This window comes from Nerophis ophidion, linkage group LG04 (genome assembly GCF_033978795.1).
Source record: "Nerophis ophidion isolate RoL-2023_Sa linkage group LG04, RoL_Noph_v1.0, whole genome shotgun sequence".
Taxonomy (NCBI): domain Eukaryota; kingdom Metazoa; phylum Chordata; class Actinopteri; order Syngnathiformes; family Syngnathidae; genus Nerophis; species Nerophis ophidion.
Genome location: NC_084614.1, coordinates 22,048,140 through 22,065,977, shown reverse-complemented (window position 1 = coordinate 22,065,977; position 17,838 = coordinate 22,048,140). Strand labels below are relative to the sequence as shown.

At 39.0% G+C, this 17,838-nt stretch overlaps 1 long non-coding RNA gene across 1 annotated transcript; it reads left to right on the top strand.

Moving 5' to 3' along the window:
- Positions 1-7,569: 7,569 nt before the first annotated feature.
- LOC133550534 (uncharacterized) lies at positions 7,570-8,511 on the top strand. Its single transcript, XR_009806297.1, has 3 exons — positions 7,570-7,675; positions 7,949-8,002; positions 8,272-8,511. It is a non-coding gene; the product is annotated as an uncharacterized LOC133550534 (long non-coding RNA).
- The last annotated feature ends 9,327 nt before the right edge of the window (positions 8,512-17,838 follow it).

Sequence of the window (17,838 nt, the reverse complement as noted above, 5' to 3'; positions counted from 1 at the left end):
GATGTATTTATTAAAGGTAAATTGAGCAAATTGGCTATTTCTAGCAATTCATTTAAGTGTGTATCAAACTGGTAGCCCTTTGCATTAATCAGTACCCAAGAAGTAGCTCTTGGTTTCAAAAAGGTTGGTGACCCCTGCTTTGGTAAGTGCCGGAGTGAGAAGAGGTTTTAAAATAATTAGTGCCCCGGTGGCAATTCGACCTTGGCACGCATATATGTGTCCTCTTTTTGGGATTTCAGAATATGGTCAACCTAATTTAAGCTACAAATTGTTTTAACTTATTTGTTCGGGACAAATGTGAACATTGTACAGGTCATGTTTACCTATATTCAGATGGAAAAATGGTAGTCCTGTTGTCTTGCATTATCCAGGAAGTAGCTTGCTAGCAAACAAATATACAGACTTGTAAACTCTAATACGGTATTCCAGGATTTGTTAGAGAAATAGATTTTCTATTTTTGCCATTTCAATCTTGACAGATCTGCTCTTACTGTCTTGGAATTAAAAAAAATGATAGGATCCCGTTGTCTTACCTCGTCTTCCACAAACCAGGAAGTAGCCTACTAGCTAACAAACACACGGGCATTTTAACAACAGCATTCCAGGATTTATTACAGCAATTTATTGTCAAACTTTGTCTTTGGACTCATAAAGGCACTGCTCTCTCTGTCTCAGACTAAAAAAAAGGAACAGTCCCAAAGTTTTTAAGTTATCCTCAATGACCCAAGAGATGGACGTAAATGACAATAAAACAACAATGTGTTACAGTATTTGTGTTCTATGTTTGCCTATTTGAGGCTTGATAAAGTTAAAGTACCCATGATTGTCCCCTTGGGAGGTGAGGGGAGCAGTGAGCAGCAGCGAGGGCCGCGCCCGTAGATTATTTTTGGTGATTTAACCCCCAATTCCAACCCTGGATGCTGAGTGCCAAGCAGGGGAGGTAATGGGTCCCATTTTTATAGTCTTTGGTATGACTCGGCCGGGGTTTGAACTCACGAGTCACGACGTACCGATCTCAGGGCGGACACTCTAACCCAGGGGTCACCAACCTTTTTGAAACCAAGAGCTACTTCTTGGGTACTGATTAATGCGAAGGGCTACCAGTTTGATACACACCTAAATAAATTGCCAGAAATAGCCAATTTGCTCAATTCACCATTAATATATATATATATATATATATATATATATATATATATATATATATATATATATATATATATATATATATATATATTTTTTATATTGAAAAATGGGTATTTCTGTCTGTTATTCCGTCGTACATTTTTTTCCTTTTACGGAAGGTTTTTTGTAGAGAATAAATGATGAAAAAACCCTTAATTGAACGGTTTAAAAGAGGAGGAAACAGGAAAAAAATGAAAATTTAATTTTGAAACATAGTTCATTTTCAATTTCGACTCTTTAAAGTTCAAAATTCAACCGAGTAAAGAAGAGAAAAACTAGCTAATTAGAATCTTTTTGAAAATATTAAAAAAATAATTTGTGGAACATCATTAGTAATTTTTCCTGATTAAGATTAATTTTAGAATTTTGATGACATGTTTTAAATAGGTTAAAATCCAATTTGCATTTTGTTAGAATATACAACAAATTGGACCAAGCTATATTTCTAACAGAGACAAATCATTATTTCTTCTAGATTTTCCAGAACAAAAATTTTAAAAGAAATTCAAAAGACTCATTTCGGCCGCTTGTACCCGTGATCTTATCCTTTCGGTCATGACCCAAAGCTCATGACCATAGGTGAGGATGGGAACGTAGATCGACCGGTAAATTGAGAGCTTTGCCTTCCGGCTCAGCTCCTTCTTCACCACAACGGATCGATACAACGTCCGCATTACTGAAGACGCCGCACCGATCCGCCTGTCGATCTCACGATCCACTCTTCCCCCACTCGTGAACAAGACTCCTAGGTACTTGAACTCCTCCACTTGGGGCAGGGTCTCCTCCCCAACCCGGAGATGGCACTCCACCCTTTTCCGGGCGAGAACCATGGACTCGGATTTGGAGGTGCTGATTCTCATTCCGGTCGCTTCACACTCGGCTGCGAACCGATCCAGTGAGAGCTGAAGATCCCGGCCAGATGAAGCCATCAGGACTACATCATCTGCAAAAAGCAGAGACCTAATCCCGTGGCCACCAAACCGGAACCCCTCAACGCCTTGGCTGCGCCTAGAAATTCTGTCCATAAAAGTTATGAACAGAATCGGTGACAAAGGACAGCCTTGGCGGAGTCCAACCCTCACTGGAAACGTGTCCGACTTACTGCCAGCAATGCGGACCAAGCTCTGACACTGATCATACAGGGGGCGGACTGCCACAATAAGACATTCCGATACCCCATACTCTCTGAGCACTCCCCACAGGACTTCCCGAGGGACACGGTCGAATGCCTTCTCCAAGTCCACAAAGCACATGTAGACTGGTTGGGCAAACTCCCATGCACCCTCAAGAACCCTGCCGAGAGTATAGAGCTGGTCCACAGTTCCACGACCAGGACGAAAACCACACTGTTCCTCCTGAATCCGAGGTTCGACTATCCGGCGAAGCCTCCTCTCCAGTACACCTGAATAAACCTTACCGGGAAGGCTGAGGAGTGTGATCCCACGATAGTTGGAACACACCCTCCGGTCCCCCTTCTTAAAGAGAGGGACCACCACCCCGGTCTGCCAATCCAGAGGTACCGCCCCCGATGTCCACGCGATGCTGCAGAGTCTTGTCAACCAAGACAGCCCCACAGCATCCAGAGCCTTAAGGAACTCCGGGCGCCGAGGAGCTTTTTAACTACCTCAGCGACCTCAGCCCCAGAAATAGGAGAGTCCACTACAGATTCCCCAGGCACCGCTTCCTCAAAGAAAGACGTGTTGGTGGGATTGAGGAGGTCTTCGAAGTATTCCCTCCACCGATCCACAACATCCGCAGTCGAAGTCAGCAGAACACCATCCGCACCATACACGGTGTTGATAGTGCACTGCTTCCCCTTCCTGAGGCGGCGTATGGTGGTCCAGAATCGCTTCGAAGCCGTCCGGAAGTCGTTTTCCATGGCTTCCCCGAACTCTTCCCATGTCCGAGTTTTTGCCTCCGCGACCGCTAAAGCTGCACACCGCTTGGCCCGTCGGTACCCGTCCACTGCCTCCGGAGTCCTATGAGCCAAAAGAACCCGATAGGACTCCTTCTTCAGCTTGACGGCATCCCTCACTGCTGGTGTCCACCAACGGGTTCTGGGATTACCGCCACGACAGGCACCAACAACCTTGCGGCCACAGCTCCAATCAGCCGCCTCGACAATAGAGGTTCGGAACATGGTCCACTCGGACTCAATGTCCCGCACCTCCCTCGTGACATGTTCAAAGTTCTCCCGGAGGTGTGAATTGAAACTCTCTCTGACAGGAGACTCTGCCAGACGTTCCCAGCAGACCCTCACAATGCGCTTGGGCCTGCCAGGTCCGTCCGGCATCCTCCCCCACCATCGCAGCCAACTCACCACCAGGTGGTGATCGGTAGAAAGCTCCGCCCCTCTCTTCACCCGAGTGTCCAAAACATAAGGCCGCAAATCCGATGACACAACTACAAAGTCGATCATGGAACTGCGGCCTAGGGTGTCCTGGTGCCAACTGCACATATGGACACCCTTATGTTTGAACATGGTGTTTGTTATGGACAATCCGTGACGAGCACAAAAGTCCAATAACAAAACACCACTCGGGTTTAGATCCGGGCGACCATTCTTCCCAATCACGCCTCTCCAGGTTTCACTGTCGTTGCCAACATGAGCGTTGAAGTCTCCCAGTAGGACAAGGGAATCACCCGGAGGAGCACTTTCTAGTACTCCCTCGAGTGTGCCCAAAAAGGGTGGGTATTCTGAACTGCTGTTTGGTGCGTAAGCACAAACAACAGTCAGGACCCGTCCCCCCACCCGAAGGCGAAGGGAAGCTACCCTCTCGTCCACTGGGTTGAACTCAAACGTGCAGGCTTTGAGCCGGGGGGCAACGAGAATTGCCACCCCAGCCCGTCGCCTCTCACTGCCGGCAACGCCAGAGTGGAAGAGGGTCCAGTCCCTCTCGAGAGAACTGGTTCCAGAGCCCTTGCTGTGCGTCGAGGTGAGTCCGACTATATCCAGCCGGAACTTCTCTACCTCGCGCACTAGCTCAGGCTCCTTCCCCCCCAGTGAGGTGACGTTCCACGTCCCAAGAGCTAGCTTCTGTAGCCGAGGATCGGACCGCCAAGTGCCCTGCCTTCGGCTGCCGCCCAGCTCACAATGCACCCGACCTCTATGGCCCCTCCTATGAGTGGTGAGCCCATTGGAGGGATGACCCACGTTGCCTCTTCGGGCTGTGCCCGGCCGGGCCCCATGGGGACAGGCCTGACCACCAGGCGCTCGCCATCGTGCCCCAACTCCGGGCCTGGCTCCAGAGCGGGGCCCCGGTGACCCACGTCCGGGCGAGGGAAATCTGGGTTCATTTTGTTGTAATTCCATAGAAGTCTTTGAGCTGCTCTTTGTCTGATCACTCACCGAAATGAGTTTCCTCCGCCGGGTGGCGGGGCTCTCCCTGAGATAGGGTGAGAAGCTCTGCCATCCGGGAGGAGCTCAACGTAAAGCCGCTGCTCCTCCACATCGAGAGGAGCCAGATGAAGTGGTTCGGGCATCTGGTCAGGATGCCACCCGAACGCCTCCCTAGGGATGTGTTTAGGGCACGTCCAGCTGGTAGGAGGCCACGGGGAAGACCCAGGACACGTTGGGAAGACTATGTCTCCCGGCTGGCCTGGGAACGCCTCGGGATCCCCCGGGAAGAGCTAGACGAAGTGGCTGGAGATAGGGAAGTCTGGGCTTCCCTGCTTAGGCTGCTGCCCCCGCGACCCGACCTCGGATAAGCGGAAGATGATGGATGGATGGATGGATTCAAAAGACTTTGAAATAAGATTTAAATTTGATTCTACAGATTTTCTAGATTAGCCAGAATATTTTTTTTAAATTTTAATCATAATAAGTTTGAAGAAATATTCCACAAATATTCTTCGTCGTAAAAACAGAAGCTAAAATGAAGAATTAAATTAAAATGTATTTAATATTCTTTACAAAAAAAATAAAAAATTACTTGAACATTGATTTAAATTGTCAGGAAAGAAGAGGAAGGAATTTAAAAGGTAAAAAGTTATGTGTTTAAAAATCCTAAAATCATTTTTAAATTTGTGTTTTTTCTCTAACATTGTCTTTCTGAAAGTTATAAGAAGCAAAGTAAAAAATTAAATGAATTTATTTAAACAAGTGAAGACCAAGTCTTTAAAATATTTTCTTGGATTTTCAAATTCTATTGGAGTTTTGTCTCTCTTTGAATTCAAGCAAGACCAGTTTGCTAGTAAAAAAAATAAAATAAAAAAATTGATGCAGCTTACTGGTAAGTTCTGCTATTTGAGCTCATTTTAGAACAGGCCAGCTGGCGACTCATCTGGTCCTTACGGGCTACCTGGTGCCCGCGTGCACCGCGTTGGTGACCCCTGCTCTAACCACTAGAACTGTTTATTCATTTATTTATCCATTTATTAGGGACAAGTGGGAAACATTTAACATGTCATGTTTACTTTGCTCCAGAATAACAAACGGCAGTGTCACACCGTGGTGAAAAAAAGTCCTGTTTTGGGGTTGTCTGGCAAAATTCCTGTCTTATTTTGAAAATCTAAACCTCCTCTCATTTCAGGCCACTTGCTCTTCCTCCTGTGTCACTGGTCTGACGTCTCTCCTGATTGCCTGATTGTTCTCACCTGTGTCACCCACCCTCATGTGTCCTCTTTCTTCCCCTCCCTTGTTGCCAGAGTATATCGTCTCGTCGTGTACCTCCATCTGGTTTCCACAGTCTTAAATATTGCCTCGCCTTATTCCTTGATTTCTTTGTACCCTCTGAGAGAGAATGCTTTTGATTTGCAAATGATTTTTTGGTCATTTTTTTTTTGTGCTAATTTCATACTGCTTTGTAGGGCTGTGAATCTTTGAGTGTCCCACGATTCGATTCAATATAAATTCTAGGGGTCGCGATTCGATTATATATCGATTTATTTTTTTATTTTTATCTTTTTTTTCCCGATTCAACGCGATTCTCGATTCAAAAACGATATTTTTACGATTCAAACCGATTCTGTATTCATTCAATACATAGGATTTCAGCAGGATCTACCCCAGTCTGCTGACATGCTAGCAGAGTAGTAGATTGTTTTTAAAAAGCTTTTATAATTTTAAAGGACAATGTTTTATCAACTGATTGCCATAATGTACATTTGTTTTAACTATTAAACGAACCAAAAATATGACTTATTTTATGTTTGTGGAAATATTGGACACAGTGTGTTGTCAAGCTTATGAGATGCGATGCAAGTGTAAGCCAATGTGACTTATTTTTTATTTTATTTGACTTTTTTTTTAAATAAATGTCTAATGATAATGTCAATGAGGGATATTCAATCACTGCTATGCTTAAATTATAACTAATATTGATACTGTTGATAATATTCATTTTTGTTTCATTACTTTTGGTTTGTTCTGTGTCGTGTTTGTGTCTCCTCAATTGCTCTGTTTATTGCAGTTCTGAGTGTTGCTGGGTCAGGTTCGGTTTTGGAATTCACAAACGAGGTATTTTACTTGGTGCAACATAAAACACACAACACAGGCCGAGGTGTGAGATACACACTTATTCAGCCAAGACACTGTGAAGCTTGCATCGATAAATCAGGAAATAGCCTGCTTGGAAACAAATACACATACATTTAAACACTAATACAGCAACTAGGATTTGTGCGATTTTATTTTCTATTTTTCCCAAGTGAGTCCCAACAGAACTGTTCTTACGGCCTTGAAATAAAACAATGACAAGGTACTGTTATCTTATATCAACCTCCACAAACCAGGAAGCAGTTTGCTAGCTAACAAACGCATACGCAAATATGCTCCTCTTCTGAATTGGAATTAATTTCTCTTCAGGCCACTTAAGTCATGATGGGACTACTCCAATGACTTTAGGCCGTCTTTTATAGTTCTCTGTGAACCTGGAAGTAGCCTGCTAGTTAACAAACAAGTCTGCCACTGTCTGTTTATATCTGACATATTTTATGAATAACTTGTGAGTAAACTCACTACTCTTTCCACTTAAGAATGATAAAAAAATGTAAGTCCATCTTTTGTAGCCAGCTATGACCCAGGATGTAGCCGAGCTGCTAGCTAAGAAGCTAACACTTAAAGATATACACAAATAAGGCCCCTTAATGAATTTTATTTATTTTCTGTTTAGGACACCTGAGTCATGATGGGACTGCTCCAGCAACTTTAGAATGAACAATAGATAAGGCCGTCTTCTATAGTTTTTTGTCAACCTGGAAGTAGCCTGCTAGCTAACAAACAAACATGTCTGCCACTGTCTGTTCATATCTAACATCCTTTATGAATAACTTGAGTAAAGTCACACTACTCTGCCCACTTACGAATGATACAAAAATTCTAAGTCCATCTTTTAAACGCTAGGAATGATCCAGAATGTAGCCTGCTAGCTAAGAAGCTAACACATAATAACCTACACAAATATGTCCCTCTAAAGAATTTGATTTATTTTCCGTTTAGGACACCTGAGTCATAATGGGACTGCTCCAACAACTTTAGAATGAACAAAAGGTAAGGCCGTCTTCTATGGTTCTTTGTCAACCTGAACGTAGCCTGCTAACAAACAAACAAACATGTCTGCCACTGTCCGTTCATATCTAACATATTTTATGAATAACGTGTGCGTAAACTCACTACTTCGCCCTCTTAAGAATGATAATAAATTCTAAGTCCATCTTTTATAGCTAGGAATGATCCAGAATGTAGCCTGCTAGCTAAGAAGCTAACACATAAAAACCTACACAAATATGGCCCTCTAATGAATTTGATGTATTGTCTGTTTAGGACACTTGAGTCATGATGGGACTGCTCCAACAACTTTAGAATGAACAAAACAAGGTAAGGCCGTCTTCTATAGTTCTTTGTCAACCTGAAAGTAGCCTGCTAACAAACAAGCATGTCTGCCACTGTCCGTTTACATCTAACATATTTTATAAATAACGTGTGCGTAAACTCAGTACTTCACCCTCATAAGAATGATAAAAAATTCTAAGTCCATCTTTTATAGCTAGGAATGATCCAGGATGTAGCCTGCTAGCTAAGAAGCGAACACATAAAAACCTACAAAAATATAGCCCTTTAAAGAATTTGATTTATTTTCTGTTCAGGACACTTGAGTCATGATGGAACTGATCCAACGACTTTAGAATGAAGAAAACAAGGTAAGGCCATCTTCTATAGTTCTTTGTGAACCTGGAAGTCCCAACAAGGACTGCTTTCACTGCTGGACACTAGAAAGAGGTTCCGCAGCCTCTGTAGCAGAACCCTTAGGTTCTGTAACAGCTTCTTCCCACAGGCCGTAAGACTCTTGAACGCATCATAATAATTCCCTCCAAAAATGGATTAAGTGGCAGGAATATAAAATACATCCGTAAATGTGAATGCATATGCAAAAGTGCAATATATTTATCTGTACAGTAATCTATTTATATCTGCACTTTTATTGATTTTAAAAAATGTATTGTAAAGTTCAAATTTGAATGACAATAAAAAGGAAGTCTAAATAGCCTGCTAGCTAACAAACACACGTCTGCCTCAGTCTGTTTTAGGGTTGTACGGTATACTGGTAATAGTATAGTGCCGCATATTCGGTACTATACCGCCTCTTATAAAGTACCCAAATTTGTGGTATCATCCAAAACTAATCTAAAATATCAAACAAGGATAAGTGATTATTACATTTTAACAGAAGTGTAGATAGAACATGTTAAAAGAGTGTCAGCAGTAAATGAACAAGTAGAATAATAGTACATTTTCTACCACTTGTCCTTAATACATTTTGACAAAATAATAAAATGATAAATGACACAATATATTACTGCATACATCAGCAGCTAAATTAGGAGCCTTTATTCGCTTGCTTACTACTATAAGACAAGTTGTCTAGTACAGTGGTTCTCAAATGGGGGTACGCGTACCCCTGGGGGTACTTGAAGGTATGCCAAGGGGTACGTGAGATTTTTTTTTTTAAATATTCTAAAAAATGCAACAATTCAAAAATCCTTTATAAATATATTATTTAATAATACTTCAACAAAATATGAATGTAAGTTCATAAACTGTGAAAAGAAATACAACAATGCAATATTCAGTGTTGACAGCTAGATTTTTTTGTGGACATGTTCCAAAAATATTGTTGTTAAAGATGTATTTTTCTGTGGAGAAATGTTTAGAATTAAGTTCATGAATCTCGATGGATCTTTATCACAATCCCCAAAGAGGGCACTTTAAGTTGATTCCTTCTATGTAGAAATCTTAATAATTGAATCACTTTTCACTTTTTCAAAAAGTTTTTAGTTATTTTTGTATCTTTCTTTCCCAAATATTTCAAGAAAGACCACTACAAATGAGCAATATTTTGCACAGTTATACAATTTAATAAATCAGAGACCGATGACATAGTGCTGTATTTTACTTCTTTATCTCTTTTTTTCAACCAAAATTGGGGGTACTTGAATTAAAAAAAATTCACAAGGGGTACATCACTGAAAAAAGGTTGAGAACCACTGGTCTAGTATGTTCACTATTTTATTTATGGACAAACTTGCAATAGGCCGTAAGACTCTTGAACGCATCATAATAATCCCCTCACTTCCCCCCAAAAATGGATTAACTCGCTGGAATATAAAGACAATATAACATACATCCATAAACCTGGATGCATATGCAAAAGTGCAATGCATTTTTCTGTACAGTAAACTATTTATTTATATCTGCACCTTATTGATTTTTTCATCCTGCACTACCATGAGTTAATGCGACAAAATTTTGTTCTTATCTGTACGGTAAAGTTCGAATTTGAATGACAATAAAAAGTAAGTTTAAGTAGCTTGCTAGCTTACAAACAAACACGTCTGCCACTGTCTGTTTTAGGGTTATCCGGTGTACCGGTAATATTATAGTACCTTATAGTTAGGGATGATGTTTGGTAAGAAATTATCGAGTTTGAGCCTATTATTGAATCAATTTATCGAACCGATTCCTAATCGATTCCCTTATCGAGTCCAGATAGGTTGTTGTACATGAAAAAAAATATTTGGTTTAACAAAAGCTCACTTTTATTATATAAGAAAAAAATAAAATCTAATAAATATTGACCGTTACCCCCCCTAAGAAAATAAAATAAGATAAATAAATATTGACTGTTGTTACCCAAAGTATATTAAGTGGGATTTTTCAGACAAACAAATATACAGTAACACAAAAACAACCTGTCTCTGTGATCACGATAGGTGTATTAATAATAATAGTGTTAAATAAAATCAGTCCCTTGGGCACAAAACTGAAAAAAAAATTCAGCTCTCCAAAAAGTGCACTTCTGCTACTATTTGACATAACTGTTTGTTATGATGCTTTGACATTTTTGCACTTTATTTCTTTATTGAAACCACCCAAATGTGTGGTATCATCCAAAACTAATCTAAAGTATCAAACAACAGAAGAGTAAGTGATTAGTACATTTTAACATAAGTGTAGATAGAACATGTTGAAAGAGAAAGTAAGCAGATATTAACAGTAATCAACCAGTAGATTAATAATTAATGTTCTACCACTTGTCCTTCATAATATTGAAGAAATATTATGTACCCCACCTTCCGTCCGATTGTAGCTGAGATAGGCGCCAGCGCCCCCTGTGACCCCAAAAGGGAATAAGCGGTAGAAAATGGATGGATGGATGGAAAATGACAATAGCAGCTAAATCAGCAGTCTTTGTTTGTTTACTTACTACTAAAAGACTAGTTGTCTTGTACGTTCACTATTTTATTTATGGACAAACGCGCAATAAGAAACATATGTTTAATGAACCCTAAGATTTTTTTGTTCAAATAAAGCCAATAATTTAATGTTTTGCGGTCCACTTTATTTAGAAAAGTACCGAAAAGTCCCAATACCAAAATTTATTTCGATACAACACTTCCGTGGACAAAATACTGTGCAAAAAATTTTGGGTGCAAAAAAATCTTTTTTTTGCAAATGGTGCTATTTTGAAAAAAACTGAACGATATGGCTGACATACAGGGCTAAACACGTGTAATATTACCACAAACGTACAAACTCTCGCTACACAATATGTTACTGCATATGTCAGCAAACTAATTAGGAAGAGCCCTTGTTTACTTACTACTACAAACCCCGTTTCCATATGAGCTGGGAAATTGTGTAAGATGTAAATATAAATGCAATAAAATGATTTGCAAATCATTTTCAACCCATATTCAGTTGAATATGCTACAAAGACAACATATTTGATGTTCAAACTGATAAACATTTTTTTTTTTGCAAATAATCATTAACTTTAGAATTTGATGCCAGCAACACGTGACAAAGAAAGTTGGGAAAGGTGGGAATGAATACTGATAAAGTTGAGGAATGCTCATCAAACACTTACATGGAATATCCCACAGGTGTGCAGGCTAATTGGGAACAGGTGGGTGCCATGATTGGGTATAAAAGCAGCTTCCATGAAATGTTAAGTAATTCACAAACAAGGGTGGGGCGAGGGTCACCACTTGTAAGCAATTTGTCGAACAGTTTTAGAACATTTCTCAACGAGCTATTGCAAGGAATTTAGGGATTTTACCATTTACGGTCCGTAAAATCATCCAAAAGTTCAGAGAATCTGGAGAAATCACTGCACGTAACGATGATATTACAGACTTTTGATCCCTCAGGCGGTACTGCATCAAAAACCAACATCAGTGTGTAAATGATATCACCACATGGGCTCAGGAACATTTCATAAAACCACTGTCAGTAACTACAGTTGGTCGCTACACCTGTAAGTGCAAGTTAAAACGCTACTATGCAAAGCCAAACCCATTTATCAATAACACCAAGGAACGCCGCTGGCTTCACTGGGCCCGAGCTCACCTAAGATGGACTGGAAAGGTGGTCTTAGGAGTCCACATTTCAAATTATATTTGGAAACGGAGGATGCGGTGTCCTCCAGAAACAAAGAGGAAAATAACCATCTGGATTGTTACAGGCGCAAAGTTCAGAAGCCAGCATCTGTGATGGCATGGAGGTGTATTAGTGCCCAAGGCATGGGTAACTTACACATCTGTGAAGGCACCATTAATACTGAAAGGTCCATACAGATCTTGGAGCAACATATGTTGTCATCCAAGCAACGTTATCATGGATGCCCCTACTTATTTCAGCAAGACAAGTGTTACAACAGCATGGCTTCGTAAAAAAAAAAAAGAGTGTGGGTACTTTCCTGGCCCGCCTGCAGTCCAGACCTGTCTCCCATCGAAAATGTGTGGCGCATTATGAAGTGTAAAATACGACAGCGGAGACCCCTGACTGTTGAACGACTGAAGCTCTACATAAAACAAGAATGGGAAAGAATTCCACTTTTAAAGCTTCAACAATTAGTTTCCTCAGTTCCCAAACGTTTGAGTGTTTTTAAAAGAAAAGGTGATGTAACACAGTGGTGAACATGCCCTTTCCCAACTACTTTGGCACGTGTTGCAGCCACGGAATTCTAAGTTTATTATTATTTGGAAAAAAAATCAAGTTTGAGTTTGAACATCAAATATCTTGTCTTTGTAGTGCATTCAATTGAATATGGGTTGAAAAGGATTTGCAAATCATTGTATTCCGTTTATATTTACGTCTAACACAATTTCCCAACTCATATGGAAACAGGGTTTTTAATAGACAAGTTGTCTAGTATGTTCATTATTTTATTTAAGGACAAATTTGCAATAAGAAACATGTTTAATGTACCCTAAGATTGTTTGTTCAATTAAAGCCAATAATGCAATTTTTGTGGTCCACTTTATTTAGAAAAGTACCGAAATGTATCAAAAATAAATTTGGTACTAAAATATTGGTATCGGGACGACAATAGTCTGTTTATATATAACATCATTTATGAATAACTTGTGAGTAAACTTCCAGTGGGATGACACATTTTAATGTGCTGTCGCGTGTGTTTGTTTTCTGAGGATGCCGAGATGATTCAGACCGAGACAGAAGACCAGCCACATGTAATTATTATGCGTTTCTCAGAAGTTGGCCGTCACGTGTCCTTCGTGTGCGTTTCCTGGACTTTTCAACACAACCCGGCCGGTTAGTTTGGTTGTACATAACCCACGGGCATTAGGCAGTGGGGCTTTAAACCACCAAGATAAGCCGGATGCGGCTTGATTTGAGCGCGAATGCTTTGCAGGGCGAAAACAAGCTGCAGGGCATTGTTGACACCAGGGTAAGAGCTCTGTGTTGTCATGGCGATTCATGGATGTAGCTGTCATCCAGCCCTAATGTCCTTGAATTGTCTAATTTACCTCCTGGAAACTCCGCCATATTAATCTATTGTGCATTTAATAGCAGAAGCATTTGCTTATTCCATGGGTAGTTGACATTTTTGTACCCTGTGCACAACCAATTAATTTTCTTCCAGGTCATTTTAGAAAAAACAAACATTTGGCAAGCCCTGATTCGTAATCGGATGTGAAGAAATCATTCCAACGTTGTGCACTGACAGCGGGGCTCTTTTAATGGTTTGCTTCTAGCTAGAATGTCCTGCTTAATTAGATTTGATGCACTGATTTTCTCATTCGCACGTTGATGCTGAGAGATGCTTGTCATCAGGCTCCATTGTGCTCAGGTGTTGCTTGTTCTGAGCAAAAGCAGCTCCAGGCTATTATAACATGTCTGTGTGCTTGTGGTTTGAGGAACTTTTAGCAGGGTTTTGTGCAAGAAGTGGAATGAAATTGCTTCATGTTGAAGTTTTCTTGGAAAAATACAGCATTTTCAGGCTAGCACGTTCATGTTTTGAAAGATAAAAAAGCTGGATAGTTGTTTTTTCAAGTAATATTTTAACCACTTTAACGGTCATGCATACATAAATATGAGCGAATCCCTCTACAAACGATAATTTAGTAACATGTTTAACTGTTGTGCAATTATAAAAAGTTAACCACTCTCAAGGCAATGTTTGATTCACTTGTTTACATTTCTGTCATACAAGTGTAAAGATAAGCTAATCATGCTACAAACTATGGTACATTAACAGTTTTAGCTGTTATACAAGTACTATAAAAATAAGTAAACCACTCTAAAAGCAATGTATTCATACTTGCCAACCCTCCCGGATTTTCTGGGAGACTCCCGGAATTCAGCGCCTCTCCCGAAAACCTCCCATAAGAAATTTTCTCCCGAAATTCAGCAGGAGCAGGAGGCCAAGCCCCCCCCCCCCCCCCCCCCAGCTCAAACATGCACAGTTCAAAGCTTGAAAAGGAGGATTGCAGGCGGATCTGACTGCATTTAATGTCATTTTTAAAAACGACTGCTGATCCTCCTCCTCCTTCCGCCGGACGACCGCGGAGAATTAAAGTACAAACACTCCGGAGGCAGAAGTTCATTAAGAGGGGCAGACTCAACGGCTCTCAGCCATGTTTCCGTCACACAGAGGAAGTCAAATCCGCGGGAATTGAAGAAATCCTTCAGGATGAACGTTTTGTTTGTCAAAGTTCTTACGTTCACAAGACCAAACCTGGCGGGGGCCAGCACGTCCAAGGGCGCAGCTAATCCAGGTGGGGCCCGACACACAGCCCGCAGGTGGCGGGGGAGTGGAGCCATGAGGCAGGAAAGGAAGGCAGTAATCCGGCCAGGTGAAAAAGTTGACTGGGACGTCGAAAAACCAACGTCGAAGTTGATCATATCAGTGGGAGAGGGACAAAGACCCAACAGTGTTTGGCGGTCATACACAAGCAGTGAGCTGACAGACGAAAATACACGCAAACAACACAAAAACGTACAGAGCTGACAGCGAGAGACAGCAGGGCAAAGCGCATACTGGCACCATCTTCTGGAAACTCAGAAGTGACGTTACTCAAATAGTGAAAGATAAGTGTTGTTGTTTTTTTTTTTTTTAGTAACCAGCAAGCACAGTACAGTTAGTAGAACTGTTTTTATTATTGTGTATTTGATAGGTGCCGTCTGAAATTCAACTATTTCTTTTATTTATATACATAATGAAAAAAAAATATATAGCTAGAATTCACTGAAAGTTAAGTATTTCATATATATATATATATATATATATATATATGTATGTATATAATATAGTATGTATGTGTGTGTGTATATGTATGAACTACTCGAGTTGGGGAATTGGCTGTAAATATACACTCCTCCTCTCTTAACCGTGGCCCTTGCCCCAACCACGCCCCCAAACCACGCCTCCGCCCCACCCCCCAACTCCCGAAATCGTAGGTCAGAAAGTGGGCAAGTATGAATTTATTAGAAACTGTTCAGCATATTTAACTGTCGTACAAGTGTAAAACGAAAGTTAACGAAATTATTTTAGTAATATTTAAATATTTTTTGATTGTTCTAAGAGTGTAAAAATCAGTTAACCATTGTACAGGCAGTTCTTTAAGTAGCATTTTAACATTTTTAACTTTCATACAAGTGTAAAAATAAGAATCCCTGTACAAATTATGGTTTATTAACAATTTTAGCTGTTATACAAGTACTATATAAAAAAAAGTTAACCACTCTAAAAACAATGTTTTACAAACCTTTTGAATTTTTTAACTATTATACACGCGTAAAACTAACATAACCACTGCAGACGTAATGATTTTAGCAATATTTAAATGATTCTAACCGTTCTACAATTGTAAAAAAAAAACGTTTACCATTGCACAGGCAATATTTCGGAAATATTTTAATATATTTACCTGTCACAAAAGTGTAAAAATAAGTTAACCACTGCAGAAGCATTATTTTTTATAATATCTAAATATGTCTACCTGTTCTCAAAGTGTAAAACAACAAAACAGACTAAGTCTGCAGGCAATGCTTTTTTTTTTACATTTTAACATTTGTAACCCTTATACAGTATATGTGTAAAAATAAGTTAACTGCTCAAATGGCAATATTGTGAAACTGTTTAACATGTTTAACTGTCCATCCATCCATTCATTTTCTACCGCATATTCCCTTTTGGGGTCGCTCAGCTACAATCGGGCGGAAGGCGGTGTACACCCTGGACAAGTCGCCACCTCATCACAGGGCCAACACAGATAGACAACATTCACATTCACACACTAGGGCCAATTTAGTTTTAACTGTCATACAAGTGTAAAATGAAAATTAAATGATTTTAATACTATTTAAATATTTGTGATTTTTCTAATAGTGTAAAAATCAGTTAACCATCGTACAGGAAGTGCTTTAAGTAGCATTTTAACATTTTTAACTTTCATACAAGTGTAAAAATAAGCTAATCCCTGTATAAACTATAGTTTAGTAACCGTTTTAGCTGTTATACAAGTACTATAAAAATAAGTTAACCACTCTAAAAGCAATGTTTTAGAAACTGTTCAACATATATATCTGTCATCTAAGTGTAAAATGAAAATTAATGAAATGGTTTTGGTAATATCAAAATTATTTTTGATTATTCTAAAAGTATAAAAATCAGTTAACCACTGTACAGGCAATGTTTACGTAGCATTTTAACATGTTTAACTATCATACAAGTGTAAAAATAAGCTAACCCCTATATAGGCCATGCTTTTAGTAACATTTTAATATTTGTAACTGTTATACACGTGTAAATAAGTTAACTACTCTAATGACAATATTTTGAAACTGTTTAAGATGTTTAACTGTCATACAAGTGTAAAATGAAAATTAAATGATTTTAATACTATTTAAATATTTGTGATTTTTCTAATGGTGTAAAAAGCAGTTAACCATTGTACAGATAGTGCTTTAAGTAGCATTTTAACATTTTTACTTTCATACAAGTGTAAAAATAAAATAATCCCTGTAGAAACTATGGTTTAGTAACCGTTTTAGCTGTTATACAAATACTATAAAAAAATAAGTTAACCACTCTAAAAGCAACGTTTTAGAAACTGTTTAACATATTTAACTGTCGTCCAAGTGTGAATTAAAAGTTAACAATGATTTTAGTAATACAATATTTTTGATTGTTCTAAAAGCGTGAAAATCAGTTAACCACTCTACAGGTAATGTTCTAACATTTTAACATTGTTAACTGTCAAACAAGTGTAAACATAAGCTAATCCCTATAAAGGCAATGCTTTTTAGTAACATTTTAACATGTTTAACTGTCATACAAGTGTAAAATGAAAGTTAATTAAATGATTTTAGTACTATTTAAATATTTTTGATTGTTCTAAAAGTGTAAAAATCAGTTAACCACTGTACAGGCAATGCTGTAAGTAGCATTTTAACATTAACTTTCATACAAGTGTAAAAATAAGCTAATCCCTCAACAAACTATGGTTTAGTAACAGTTTTAGCTGTTACACAAGTACTATAAAAACAAGTTAACCACTCTAAAAGCAATGTTCTAGAAACCTTTTGAATTTTTTAACTATTATACAAGTGTAAAATTAAAATAACCACTGCAGACGCAATGATTTTAGTAATATTTAAATATTTCTAACTGTTCTACAAGTGTAAAAAAAACAGTTTACCATTGCACAGGCAATGTTATATTTTAATATATTTACCTGTCACAAAAGTGTAAAACATAAGTTTACCACTGCAGAAGGCATTAATTTTTGTAATATTTAAATATTTTTACCTGTTCTAAGTGTAAAAAAAAAAAAACAGGCTAACCACTCTACAGGCAATGCTTTAAGTAACATTTTAACATTTTTAACTGTCATACAAGTGTAAAA